This window comes from Malaya genurostris, chromosome 1 (genome assembly GCF_030247185.1).
Source record: "Malaya genurostris strain Urasoe2022 chromosome 1, Malgen_1.1, whole genome shotgun sequence".
Classification (NCBI taxonomy): Eukaryota; Metazoa; Arthropoda; class Insecta; order Diptera; family Culicidae; genus Malaya; species Malaya genurostris.
Window position 1 is genome coordinate 133,803,371 of NC_080570.1, and position 15,625 is coordinate 133,818,995.

The 15,625-nt window shown below is 37.9% G+C and overlaps 2 protein-coding genes across 5 annotated transcripts in view; one reads left to right on the forward strand and one right to left on the reverse strand.

Annotated features, from left to right (window-relative positions):
* The window catches only part of LOC131425818 (cation-independent mannose-6-phosphate receptor), a 263,633-nt gene that overhangs the window by 113,222 nt on the left and 134,786 nt on the right, over nt 1-15,625 (reverse strand). The window lies entirely within an intron of this gene.
* The window catches only part of LOC131425815 (protein toll-like), a 125,734-nt gene continuing 115,271 nt past the window's right edge, over nt 5,163-15,625 (forward strand). For all 3 annotated transcript variants that reach the window (XM_058588019.1, XM_058588020.1, XM_058588021.1), the window contains exon 1: nt 5,163-6,800. The gene's annotated coding sequence lies outside the window, so the exon portion shown is untranslated. The remainder of the gene's footprint in view (nt 6,801-15,625) is intronic.

The window sequence follows — 15,625 nt, forward strand, 5'->3', positions numbered from 1 at the left end:
TATGATGCTTTTGGTACGAAATCGTACGAATCGTAGCCGTTAATGAAAAGTGGGTTCGATACGATATTCCTAAACGCAGAAAATCATGGGGAAAGCCCCGGCATGCTAATTCGTCGAAGGTATAACCGAATATTAACGGTGCCAAGGTTATGTTTTGTATTTGGTGGGATCATCTCGGTGTGATTTACTACGAGCTCTTAAAACCGGGTGAAACCATCACAGGAGATCGCTACCGATATCAAGAGCGATATGATAAAGTCATCCTCCAACACGACAATGCTCGGCCTCACGTCGCAAACGTGGTCAAAAAGTACCTGGAAAAGCTGAAATGGGAAGTCTTGCCCCATCCGCCATATTCCCCATATGTCGCCCCTTCTGACTTCCACCTATTCCGTTCAATGGCACACGGCCTGGCAGATCAACATTTTCAATCCTTCGAAGAGTTGGAAAAATGGATTGTTTCATGGATATCGTCAAAAGAGGACTCCTTTTTTCGAGCCGGAATCCGAAAATTGCCGGAAAGTTGTCGCTAGCGACGGACAATACTTTGAATAATACATCTGTAAGCACTTTTTCGCAATAAAGCTTTTAATTTTGGAAAATACAGCGGAAGCAAAGTTGTACACCTGATACTTACTTAAATAATTTATACAGCAAAAAAGTGAATCTTAGAGGTAATGTAAATCCACATTTGACTCATTTCAATTCACAGTATTTCGTAAATTTTACAAGAATTTTGTTAAATATGTATCAAACATGCCCAGTGTGAATTTACATGCTTCAGAACTAAAAAATATGTTAGAATGTATAGTAAATATGTGTTAGATCTAGTGTAAAAATTGAGCCATTTTTGACGCTCGAAGGTGTTGGTCTCAGAAGATGTAAATTTACACGATTTTCTCATTTCTAATATAGAAAGGCTCTACAAACTCTGTGAAAATCTACTTTAGAACCGAAGCCCGGATAGTTTCATATACCTTTTGACTCAGTTCGTCGATTACGCAAAACGCCTGTGTGTGTCTGTTTGTATATGTGTGTGTTTATTTCTGTGTACATTTAACCAAAATGTGCATTCCATTTTCACGGAGATGGAAATGGTCTCTTGGTCGCATAGCCTGACATTGAATTTTATTAGGATCGAATTCCCGGTTCGGGAGTGTGCTAAAAAATAAACACCAATAAAAAAAAAATAAAAGTGCACTCGATTTCCTCAGAGACTGCTAAACCGATTTTTTTCAAATCCGATTTAAATGAAAGGCTCCGTAGCCTGCTATTGAACTTTAACCGAATCCGAATTCAGGTTCCGGAGTAACGGAGTAAAATGTGCAAAAAAAAAATTCACTCGATTTTCTCAGCGACCGCTCGATTTCAAATTGGTGGTTCAAATGAAAGGTTTTACAATTCTATAGAACCCTACCCTATTTTATCCGGACACTACTTCCGGTTTCGAAATTACAGATCGATAAGCAGAAAAAATTTCATTTCATTTTCAAAAATGTGTTTTTATACTTGACATCGATTTTTCCGTCAAATACTTTCAACTAGTCGTATAATTCTTCAATTGGATAGAACTAGTTATTTGATGACATCGATTTTGGGTATACCGGATCTTCGTTCTCGGTTCCAGAAGTACCGGAAAAAGTGAACGTGTACTCCAAACCGGAAATCACTTCTATTTTTCAGAAACGGCTGGACCGATTTTCACAAACTTAGATTCTAATGAAAAGTATTATGTTTTCTTAAATTGATGTAGAATTTTATTCAGATCCGGCTTCCGGTTTCTGAAATACAGGATGAAGCGTGTTTGAAATTGCAACCCATCATTAAGAGCAGGGGTTCCCAAACTATTTTGGGTCATGAACCTCTTTACTATTTTTAACTTAGGCTTCAGACCCCAATCAACAAATTCCTTCGAAAATTCAATTTCTTGCTTTTTTAATATTGATGTAAAATTTCTGCAGATGGTCAAACAAACACAACTTTTTTAGCGTAAATATTTCAAATGACAACTTATATCAAACAATAGGGGGTCGATTTCCAGACCTCGTCGACCCCCATAGTAAGTTTTCGTTTACGTCGACCTCCGCAAAAAAGGATATCGACCACTTTGGGAATCCCTGATTTGGAGCAATAATGCAAAAAACGTAAAAATTCTCCTAAATATAACTCGAAATTGTTTCAATATACAGGTTATGCTAATGTCAGCTATATCGGTTCCCAGCTCCCGGCTCTGGAAGTACCAGACAAAATGGTCCAAAACTCAAAAACCTATTTTTAACCCACCTAGTGTTGTGATAATACCTTTCTCTTTCATCGACACATTCTCATTGAATTATTGTTTGCCTTTTTATTGCGATAATTTCGGCAACATTTATTAGACCAAGCGCATCAGCAATAATACATTTGAAATTGTTCATTGGTTAATTTCTGGGATAATTGTGGGCAAAGAAAACTATTGATTTGTTGATTACGCCACTTGTACGATAATATCTCCGAAAATTGAAATGTCAGCCATATGATCTTCGAAGTTTTGGTCTCGAATGATATTAGAAAGTTAAGCGGTAATGAGTTTTGAACCGTAAGTGACAACCAAACCTGTTCAATTAACCAATAGTAGTTTCCAAACTAGCATAACTACAGGGTGATTTTTTAAGAGCTTGAGAACTTTTTTAAACAATAAAACGCATAAAATTTGCAAAATCTCATCGGTTCTTTATTTTAAACGTTAGATTGGTACATGACATTTACTTTTTGAAGATAATTTCATTTAAATGTTGACCGCGGCTGCGTCTTAGGTGGTCCATTCGGAAAGTCCAATTTTGGGCAACTTTTTCGAGCATTTCGGCCGGAATAGCCCGAATTTCTTCGGAAATGTTGTCTTCCAAAGCTGGAATAGTTACTGGCTTATTTCTGTAGACTTTAGACTTGACGTAGCCCCACAAAAAATAGTCTAAAGGCGTCAAATCGCATGATCTTGGTGGCCAACTTACCGGTCCATTTCTTGAGATGAATTGTTCTCCGAAGTTTTCCCTCAAAATGGCCATAGAATCGCGAGCTGTGTGGCATGTAGCGCCATCTTGTTGAAACCACATGTCAACCAAGTTCAGTTCTTCCATTTTTGGCAACAAAAAGTTTGTTAGCATCGAACGATAGCGATCGCCATTCACTGTAACGTTGCGTCCAACAGCATCTTTGAAAAAATACGGTCCAATGATTCCACCAGCGTACAAACCACACCAAACAGTGCATTTTTCGGGATGCATGGGCAGTTCTTGAACGGCTTCTGGTTGCTCTTCACTCCAAATGCGGCAATTTTGCTTATTTACGTAGCCATTCAACCAGAAATGAGCCTCATCGCTGAACAAAATTTGTCGATAAAAAAGCGGATTTTCCGAATGGACCACCTAAGACGCAGCCGCGGTCAACATTTAAATGAAGTTATCTTCAAAAAGTAAATGTCATGTACCAATCTAACGTTTAAAATAAAGAACCGATGAGATTTTGCAAATTTTATGCGTTTTATTGTTTAAAAAAGTTCTCAAGCTCTTAAAAAATCACCCTGTATGTTAAAATCGGTTCAACGTCAGTTAACGATTTGTTGGTCACGTCACTTATAATATTATATATCCGAAACCAGAAGTCACAACCAATTGATCTTTGATCCCATAGCAGCTTTCAACTCAGCCTAAGTTTGTCGAAATCGGTTTAGCCATTACGAAAAAATTGAACACTAAAAATATAACGCGTTTTGTCGGTTACGTCACTTATACCATTATATCTCTGGAACCAGAAGTCCCAGCCATTTGATCTTCGAGCATGATCGATGGCTCGATAGTAGCTTTCAAACGAGCCTAAGTCACGTATACCATTATATTTCAGGAACCAGAAGTCCCAAGTCGTTAAACTTGATCAATGAATCAATAGTAGCTTTCAAACGAGCCTAAGTTTGTTAAAATTGATTTAGTCATCTTTGAGAAAATTAAGAGCGAAAAAACAACGCGTTTTGTCGGTTACGTCGCTTATACCATTATATCTCCGGGAATAGAAATCACAGCCATTTGATCTTCGAACTTGATCAATGACCTAATAGTAGCTTTCCAACGATCCTAAGTTTGTTAAAATCGGCTCAGCCATCTTCGATAAAATTGAGCGCGAAAAAACATCGTCGAAAGGTGAACCCACACACATACACATTCCAATCTCATCAAGCTAAATCGAATAAAATATATTTTTCCAACAATTCTATTATCTTTTCATTGAGAAAGGCCAAACGGAACTCTCTTAGTTTTCTATGAGACGACTGAGTAATTTTTCACAAACTAAGACTGCTATTATCATTTGTTCGGATACGACTTCCGGTTTCGGAACAGTAGGGTTAAGTGTGTTTTAAAATTTTATACCGTCATTTAGAGCTAAAATGTAATAGAAAACGAACAATTTCTATAAACTTGGCTCAAAACTTTTAATAAATAGAAAAGATTATGCTAGTGTAGGCTCAAACAAACAAACTTTTTTGTTTTTATTCAAAATTCAAATAAAAGATTTTCGAAGAATCTCTTAGTAATAATCATGTAAACATGAGTTATATGCGAAAAGCATCATTACAGCACTAGATGGATTAATGTCTGATTACCGGTGATATTAAAAATGTATTACAAAGCTATATGAAAATTGTATCAAAAGATATGGCGGCATTATCTATACAATTGTCGATTTTCTGAAATTAGTATGTAATCTTTCTAAATTACTTATTGCATTACATTTAAAACTAAATGTAACTGTTGGGTAAAAATTAAACATACTTCAATTTCATTGTGCACATGTAGTATTTGAAAACCATACATTTATTCTGTATTTTTTTAGAATTATTTAATTCAATCATCTATTTCACCGAGAAAACAAGCCATCGTAATTCAACGTAATACAACGAGCCTATTAAAAAACTATAATCGAGGCTTCTACGAATTATAGGTAGGCCGAAATCACTCACTCTCAGCGTTCATTCGAGTTACTCAAAACCGAACCTTTCTCGACAGCTCTCGAATTTCTCTCTCTCTCTCTCTCTCTTTCGTGAACAACCAAAACAAATCTCCGCTTGCGCTGTCTGTTTTGTTGGGGGGCTTTCCCACTTTTCGAGGCAAACTGGACAAACCCTGATGCACGGTGTAGGGCACTGGGTGCTCTGTCTGTCGGCAGTAAGAATTCACCAGAGCAGAACTCATCATCTCGTCTTCCAGCATAATCCAGTCTTGTTGAACATAGCAAAACAGTCGGTTAAGAGACTCGATCGAGTACGGTTGGTTTAGTTGAAAACGCGTTCGAAAGTACGTACAGGTGCATTTGTTTGTGTCACGCGTATTGCCTACTGGTTGTCATCGTTACGCGCGTGTTGCTGTCGTATTGCAGTGTGAAACAATTGATTTGATTATCATTCGGTCACGCAAAAATACCTCGCGGTACCTACGGTTGTGGTGGTGCTGGTGGTCATTTGCATATCGAAGAAAAAAAAAGACGTATTAAATAGCAACTCGAAAGGACGAGTTTTCCTTAAACAGAATGTGCTGGTGACTGGTGACTGGTGAACCAAACGACGGATTTGTGCTTGACGAATAAATGTTCGTGACCTTCGTGTGTGGAGATTGCTTTGGCATTTAGAGCTCTGTTGGCTATACAAGCGTGATAGAGAACCGGTGGTGTGTGAAGCCGCTAAAACGAGTTCTTTGCGTGGTCAAGTACAAGCCTGCGACCAGCGATGGAATAATAATCATTCGAATAAATATTAATCGTAACAGTCTTCGTTGTTGTTATTGTCGTCGTCGTCGTCATCGTCGCCGTATAAAGCGAGGACTCGGTGTTGTTGTTTCGCGGAATTCATAACAGCAATCTCGTGAGATCACCCGTTCGTTCGTTCGTGAGTCCCAGTCGGGGTGGAATTGCCAGTGATAGTACATTGAAACACAATCGAACACGCGTAACTGTTCATCATAGCAAGTGAAACTGACCTGGCTACCGACCACAACGCGTCAAGGGAGTAATTCACTACTCAGACCGAGGCGAACAAAAGCGCAAAACTGGACCACAACAGCCACGCAATATTAACGCATTCGAGCTCGGTTTGCTGTGCTGTCCAGTTCCCCCGGTACGTTGAAGTACAGTTAGCTTCCCGGTGCTCTAATACAATTCAAAGTAACGTTAAAAAACAAACTGTTTGAGTTTCATATTTAAGTTCGGGAGAAAGGGAAAGAAATAAAACATTAAAAGTAGCGAAAAAATATAACCCACTCGTGCGATTCGTGTGCCCTGCCCATCAAAGGCCGTATTGTTCACGGCTTTTTTTTATTTCTGGGGGTAACTGAAAACCAGGTAAACAGCCGCCATCGTCCTCATCGTCCTCGTCGTCGTCGTCGTCGTCTTTGCTCTGATGGTACTGTTATAGCCGGTTTCCTTTATACATGCAACGATCCCAGAAGGTAATTTCTATACACATATAGTCTTCGCGAAGCCGGCTAATGTATGCTAATGTCAGTGATTGAATTACGTACACAGCAATGACAGCTGCATTGCACTGACTGCTTTATGTTCGGTTGTGTATCGGGATTTCTACGTGAGTGAATTTATTCTTGGCCGGTGAACGGCGGGGATCGGTATCCTGTTAGTGCAGCTGAACCGGCGAAAACATTGTCTTGCAAGTGGACCAGGTGCGAGGAGGTGTTTTTTTCCTGGAATAAATATTTCGGGGATAAACAAAACGTTGGATTATTTCCCGACTGTTTGGCGATTCATTTCGCGTGATCAAAAAGGTGAGATTTTTTGTTTGGGTGTCTTTTCTAATATGATATGTAAACAATTTAAAGCCGAACGGTGTTTTTACGGTGATTCCATTCTATGACTCACGGCGTTTTGACGTGAACACGTCTCACTTTACAAAGTAGGTAATAACTTTTTGATCGCAAATCTTTCTAGTTGTATCAAAGATAACAACATGCCTACATGGGCTACTTTCTCTTACTTTACTTACTTGCCGACCGCAAACGCGTTTTCGATTATTATTCAAATTGAACTGCCGAGTTTTGCTTTAAGCAGTCGTCTCATGAAATTTCATGAGCAAAATGATTGATATCATGAAAATTTTCATGGAAGATGTGACTTATTATTCATGATAGGCATTATTTTGCTCATGAAATCATGATTTATTATTCATGGTAGACATTATTCATGATTTCATGATTTTTAATCATGATACCGGCAATAGATTTTTATCCACGTGTAGCACAAAATTTGGCTAGCCCCTGATTGAACAAAGCTGCATGGGCCAGAAATAGTAAAAAACGCGTTTTCGTTTGGCACTTCAGTAAAGACAAAATCGAAAGTGTTCTGTTAATAGCAAAAACTTTACGTCTGCTTAGCTGTTTGAATTGAACTGCCGAGTTTTGCATTAAGCAGTTCACTTTGAACTACTATGCACTGATAAGTCAAAGTCGAAACGTAAACATATTGAACAAAAACCCTACTGAGCATAGTTATTCTGTACATGTACACTGTACACTAGGGTGCCAATATCTTAAGGTCATCTCTAATTTTGTAAAGCGGTAGTGCTCAAAAGCTTAGGCATATCAAAAACCAGTCGATGGGAATAATGGGAAAGTGGTACCGATCTTGAAATATCACCATAGAAAAGGGGTACATGAAATTTCAGAAATCGAAAAAAAATGTTTAAAGCCAAATGTCTTAGAATTGCTTGAAACGTCGAGATCTAGTGTATGTCGAAAAAAACTTTTTTTAAGAATCGACTCTTTGGGACGATGTAAACTTTCGAGTAATATCATAATTATTAAAATCATAAAAGAAATATCGGTTGATTAAGTTCTTTATTAAGAATAGAAAAACGTTTTTTTTTTCTCGCAGATTCATTCAGCGGTAGCGGAGAAAACTTCTTATGCTTTTTATGTCTGTTTTCATAAAAGTGTGATTTGAACTTTAATTGATGTGACTCCTCACGCTACCCACAAATTTTAAGCCACTTTCAAATATACTGAAGTCTTTTGTATGCGTGTTTTATATGTTTCTTTTAATGTTCAAAGTTAAGCGGATTTTTATTCGAATTTTCAAAATTATGCATATTTTTTATGTGAATTTTCAAACTTATGCGGTTATTTAAGCGAATTTTCTTACTTATGCGGTTTTCTTGTTTTGTCTTAGAAATGCACAAAATGTTGCGTCTAGTGTTATCTTGAAAAAATTGTTTTTTTTTTAGATTACCACCACTCTACCACAAGACTGGGTTTGGTAAGCGTACATCGAACATGCTTTAAATTCTAGCCGCCTCACGTTCGGTATCATATCTCCAAACATCTTCTCCGTTCAACGAACACTAGTCTGCTCGCTCTATACCTATTTTTCCGCTCAAACATTTCGATGTTTCATGATTTTTCAAGACATCTGGCAACAAAGTTTTTTGTTTCCTTAGTTATGTGATTTGCGAATTTTCAAAGTTATGCGATTTTTTTTTCTAGAACGAAAAAATTTTTGATCTAGATAACATGGTTAAACGGCAACACTCTCTCTACGCAAATATTCGGTGATTCGTTCTCTGTTTACAGGCAGGATCGCACCGAGCAGACCAGCCATAAAAAAAGCGGCGGTGGTGTATTACTCGCCTGTCGTTCAAAATTCAAATCTCAACAGTTGTCTCTCTTGAACTGCACCGGTGTCGAGCAGCTTTGGGTTGCTCTCTTGTTCTCAGATTACACGCTCTATATTTGTGTTCTTTATATCCCGCCTGATCGCATCAATGATATGTCCCTGTTTGATCAGCATTTGAACTCGCTCTCACAAATTGAAAACCAAATGGCTTTAGACGATAAGGTGATTATTATAGGCGACTATAATTTCCCCGGCATTAAATGGTCTCGCTCTTCGTCTAATTATTTATTTCCCGATATTGCAAGCTCGTCTAAAACATCTACTTCCCTGAAACTTCTTGATAGCTATAGTACTGCAAGACTAGTACAGTTCAACGATCAAAATAATAGTAACAATCGCTTGCTTGATCTCTGCTTTGTTAGTCTTGAACTCATAAATACTTGCTTAATAACCCTCGCCCCCTCACCGCTCGTTAAATCTTGCCAACATCATCCCCCACTTCACATTGCCATTCGTGATTCTCCGTCTGTTGTTTTCAATGACGTCCCCGAATCAACCTTCTTTGACTACAGAAATGGTAATTTCAATGAAATGAATAGATTTCTGATGGAACTGGATTGGAACTATTTACTATCAAATCGTGACTGTAATTCTGCCGTTGATTTTTGGACACATAAAATAACCGACGCTATTAATCAATTTATACCCAAAAAGCTACGGAAAAAACAGCTCTGTCCACCGTGGTCAAACCGAACTTTGAAGCGTTTTAAAAGAGCCAAACGATGCGCTTTGAGGAAATTCACCAAAAAGCCTACTCTTCATTCTAGATCTTATTATCTGTTCCACAACAATCGTTATAAACGATTGAATAAATCGCTCCACTATGCCTTTCAATGTCGCATCCAGAAGAATCTTAAATCCCACCCTAAAAGGTTTTGGAATCACGTTAATGAGCAAAGAAAGGAATCAGGGTTACCTAATCATATGTCGCTCGGCACTCTGCAAGCATCGACCCCGCGTGATATCTGTGATCTCTTTGGCAAACACTTCAGCAGCGTTTTCTGTGAAGAAAATCTGGCTAGTAATAACATCTTCGAAGCTGCCAACAATGTTCCTTTACGCCCCCCCGTTGGTCCCCATCCCATTATTACCATAGATATGGTGAAAGCTTCCTTAACTAAACTGAAAAGATCATCATGCGCTGGACCTGATGGAATACCCTCCATTATTCTCAAGAATTGCTCGGAAAGTCTACAGGTTCCTTTAATGATATTATTCAATATTTCCTTGCGCTCAGGAATTTTTCCTAATTCATGGAAGGAATCGTTCATCTTTCCTGTATTTAAAAAAGGTGATAAAAGCAATATATCAAATTACCGCGGAATTGCTGCATTATGTGCTGTATCTAAGCTTTTTGAAATAATTGTTTTGGACTTCATTACCCACAACTGCTCTAGCTACATATCTTCAACTCAACACGGTTTTATGCCAAAACGATCCACATCTACAAACCTGGTATGTTATACATCCTACGTAATTCAGTCGCTACAGGCGCGACAGCAGGTTGACGCCATATATACAGACTTCTCCGCTGCTTTTGATAAAATAAATCACCAAATAGCTATTGCTAAACTTGACAGACTTGGATTCAATGGATCATTTTTGAATTGGTTGCATTCGTACCTGATTGGTCGTAGTATGATAACTAAAATCGGTGACTGTACAGCTGAACCTTTTCGAGCTAACTCGGGTGTACCTCAAGGCAGTCATCTTGGACCCTTTTTATTCTTACTTTATCTGAACGATTTGAACCATTCGATGCAATGCTTGAAATTATCTTTCGCCGACGATTTTAAATTGTTCCATCTTATTAAAGATCACGAAGATGCCAGATTCCTGCAAAAACAGTTGGATATTTTCTCCAACTGGTGCGACCTCAATAGAATGGTATTAAACCCATCTAAATGTTCCGTGATCTCTTTTACTCGCAAACGCACAACGATAGTATTTAACTATACTATTTCCGGAACTATCCTCAAGCGAGAATCGACTGTAAAAGACCTGGGAGTCCTTTTGGACTCTAAACTTAGTTTCAAGCATCACGTCGAGTATATTATCTCTAAGGCTTCCAAGACACTTGGTTTTATTTTTCGAGTCACAAAGAACTTTAAAAGCATATATTGCTTAAAAGCACTATATTGCGCACTGGTTCGTTCTATCCTAGAATACGCTTCTGTCGTCTGGGCCCCCTATTATCAACTGGACATCAATCGCATCGAAGCTATTCAGCGCAAATTTCTTCGCTTTGCTCTTCGTAGTCTTCCTTGGAGAGATCCCAACAACCTCCCAAGCTATCAGGAACGCTGTAAACTGATCGATCTACACCTGTTATCTGATCGCCGAGATCTCTCCAGGGCAATATTCGTGTCAGATCTGTTACAATCTAAAATTGATTGCCCCGAATTGTTAGGCAAACTAAATTTAAATATTCATTCTCGAAATCTTCGATCTCATCAATTCCTGAGAATTCAAACCGCTCGCACTAATTATGGCTATAATGAACCTTTCTCCAGTATGTGTCGTCTATTCAATCGATGTGCTCATGTATTTGATTTTACCCTGTCTCGCAATACCATAAAACAATTTTTTTTAAACACAATCTCAAACAGTCCTTCCAACTCCAATACTTAAATTCTAGATTTAGCATTAGGGTGATTTAGTATCTAATCCACAAGTTTAGTTTAGTGCTCCCTCAGTAAGCCTACTTCCATTCTCTATCGATTACGCAACCAAGAATAATATTCACCATTAGGTTTGTTTCTAACATCCGCTCGACTCTCTCGATTCCCCGGCTGTCCACCATCTTCTTCGGAACTAACTAGATCTTTATGATGTTACTAATACTTTTTGCATCCCCCCCTCTTCATCTTTTCACCATCTTTTGTGACAATTAACTAGATCTTTTGCCGCTTTCTACTTCTTTCGAAACGCCACCCCCCCCCTTCCACCCCTTCGTAATTCCATTTACTACAATATTCACTTCTCTCTTTTTCTCTCCTTTTTTCCTGCATTGCCACTCTCCGAGGGCCACCCTCTTTGATGTCCAGCATGCCGGACACCCGCCGAGTGTTTGTGACTTGGGGGTTTTCCCGCGGACCCTCACGGACAGCAGGATGCGGCCCTCAACGTCACCGGCCAGTCAATCTTGACCCTCGCCGGGAATAATTTTACTTTAAGCCCTTAGTATTAAGCAGTATATCTGTTGGATCTTTGTAATATGTTGATATAAAAAGATGAGGAGGTTTTATGCCTGCTGGAGAGAGAGATTGTAAATTTCAGCTCCAGCGGGCTTTTCCCCGCTCCCAAATAAATAAATAAATAAATAGATGTAGAAGTTTCAAGCATTTCTAAAACTATGTAATTCAAATTTGACTTCACTCTTCATGTTTCATGAATTTTTAAGACATCTGGCAACAGCAAATGTTTTCCCTTAGTTTAGCGAATTTTCGAAACTCTTCGAATTTTCAAAGTGATGCGGATTTTTTTCTATGCAAATTTTCAAAGTTAACAGGTTTTCATGTTTTGTCTCAGAAAAGCACGAAACGTTCACTTTAGTGTAATCTCGAAAATAAAATTTACGTCGACTCTCTGGGACTAAAATTTTTTTTTTCGAGAAATTTTGAAAACTCTCATAGTTTAAAGCTTTGTCGTCGATTCATCAGTGCATCAGCAGATTATGATGAACTGCTGAAGCAAACCCACGGATCTACATAATCCGCTGAACAGACGTAAAGTTACTGCTTTTTGTTAATGCCGGAGCGCGATGTCTATCCTGACGTGCCAAAAGTCACTATTTTTCAAAACAAAAATAGAGATAATATCAGATCTCGACGTTTTATTTTTTAATGATATCTAGAATAAAAACTATTTTTTCCCTGATATTGTAAATTTATGCGGTTTTTAAGCGAATTTTCAAATTTATGTAATTTTTTTTTATGCGCATCTTCAAAGTTATGCGTTGAAAAATAAAAGACTTAAGTGTGATTCATTCTCGTCAATCGATTCACTTGTTTGACATTCGTGATGTTAAACGATTACAAATACACTACTATGTTTGACAACTAATCTATTAATTTGATTTATCGTGTACAAATACACCACTAGAACCCAGAGCTTTAAATTGTCGTAAATGATCGCATTCAAAACAAACGAAGAGAAAAGAAGCATTTTCGTCTTTCACTTTAACAGAAAGGAGAATCAATACTAACGTCACTCGCTCCCCAGGACGACAAGACGAAACCAAAATAACGTCTGCAGGGAGAATTAGTCGAATTTCAATATAATGAAAGTCGGCAAAGTTTGGTTTTAAAAAGTGTCAAAAATATGACAATTCAAAGTAATTACATACCTACTAAAATTAGCAAAACTACTACAGATACGAGAACCAATAGGTAAGAAACATTGTGAATCGTTTTTTGTCATTATCGGTTCTCGAAGTTTCGGTTCAATATAGATACTGCACAGCATAGGATTTTCACTGAAAACCGAAAATGACTGAAAGAAAGAACATAATTTTGAGACAACTGGACAAGGATCTCGTTCTCAAAATTTGCAAGCGAAGCTGAGATCGACATTTATTTTTCGTCATTTTCGTCTATTTTGAATCAATTGGTCACTAATAGCATTATAAGTAGTGTAATCCGTCGTACTGGAGGTCAAATTTAGGTATATCTGTGATTATGGTACAACTAAAAACCAGTTTTTGCAATGACTGAGTGGAAACATATATTGGAGAAGCCAAATGAATAAGAAACTCACAGAAAAAAATGATTTTTTCGAAAAAGATACGCTCAGAGACAGGACTCGAACCTGCGTTCTTATGCCATCCGTGCATACGCGCTACCATTTCGCCACCCTAAGCCTTGTGATAGACACGGCTCTACCACTCGACTGGGTTTGGTAAAGCGTACATCGAACATGGTCTAAATCCTAGCCGCCTCACGACCGGTATCATATATCCAAACATCCTTTCTGTTCATCATTAGCATTAGCATTAGCATTAGAGACCGCCCGTGTGTTGCTACTCCGTTATTGATCTGGACCAATTGAGATTGCAAAATGATTTTTTGAAGTAACATGTTTGGGAATAACACATTGTTTCACACTGTGCAAACTGTATTGAACCATGCATGCTGATCAATACCGACACCGGCCACGTACGAATGCAGATCTACTTGGGAGGGAAAGGATTGTTAGTTCGATGCATGTTGCTACTAAGAACCGAGGAATCCTCTGCATTCCCACATGCATCACAGGAGAGGATACTTTGTTAGTAAATGTTTTAATAATGTTATCATGTGTTTATTGCTCTGGGTTGCCGGCTACCAAGAATGTTTCAAAGTATTATCGTTTTATGTGTTACATTGTGCTGGCAATATAATGCACGAAACAGTCAATCTCCGAAATTGACAAAACTCCGGACAGCCGGCTGTCGAGTATGCAGTCACTCGTTTATGCATCTACCTTTCGCGTTTCTTTTTTAGTCATGCAAAAAAAAACACATGCGGATTGATAAAAAAAGGGATCATCTCACTGCTAGGTGGATTAAGCACGTTTTTATAAATGAAACTACGTGATACAAAATAAACGAGCGAATAGGAATTAGACAAAAAAGTTGATTCATTGCATTGAAATATTCTAAACAGTTATTAAAAAATCATTTTAAATCACCAAACAAAGGTCAACAGATTTCACACGCGTCTTGATTCTTTATTATTTCCGCTTTATTATTTTAATTATTTATTGAAATTATTAATTGGTTATATTAGTTGATCTGGGCAGCCGGCTACCGAGAAAAATATTAATTTACTGTTTGAAATATTAATATCAAGTGTTTTTTACTATGTATTCAATATACCGATACATGTCATCTCTGTTATTAACTTTGTAATATAAACGGATATGCGCAATGGTTGATTTTTATCATTCATTTTATAATCCTGAAAGACAATCAATAACATGGAAGAAGAAATCATTCCTAATAAAACTTTTCTCCGAAGCTAGATGGAAATTGATAGGTTGAATAAAGAGATGATTTAGTAAAATAGTGTAATAAGAAGTAAAACATTGAAAATATCTGATAACTGAAAGGAAAAAGAAACTCCTGCAATTGTCGCCTTTTACGACATGGAAGCAGGAAGCCAGTGGATCTATTCTTGGTTCATTTTTTTCCGCCGGATTCCACACGGCATCTAGGCTGGTACAGTCCGGAGAGAGCTAATAGGTACTATCAATCTCCTAGTGGACCCCAGCCCATCCAAACATCCTTTCTGTTCATCAGTCAACAAACACTAGCATTCTCGCTCTATACCTATTCTTCCACTTAAGCACTGGTAGGAGAGTATATTTATAATCACTTTGCTGTCTTCTCTATTGTGCCAGTGGCTGGCTGGGGAAACGAAAAGGTAAAGCTTACACTGTGTGAATTGTAATAATAATAACGATTTTGATTTTATAATAACGATTTTGATTTTCCAGAAGGGTGAAGAAATAATTTCATTTGTATTCACGTCATCCAATTATGTCTCGGACATAAGCCACTCTTCTTTTTGATGAAAGATTCAAGCTTTAAATCAAGATTGGTTGAATGAAGTGTTGCTCCCGAATATAATTCAGTCCCAACATTACCAAAAGCTTAATATAAATGGAGTAAAGTTTTACCATATGCTGGCTGGTTGATGATGTTCTAACGATTGATAGCTAGAAGGAATATTGACCCGAGCAAGTTTTTTCGACAGCATATGTCGATAATTGCAACTAGCTTCCGCTACACACAAACACAAGCACACACTCACATATCCGGTTGCGGTACTCAATTTGATCAACGCCGGAGTACAATGCCCTACATCCGGCCTGCTGCGCCAGGATAACAAACAGAACCATTTTACCCCAAGAGAAACGATATCCAATCACATTTCACGTT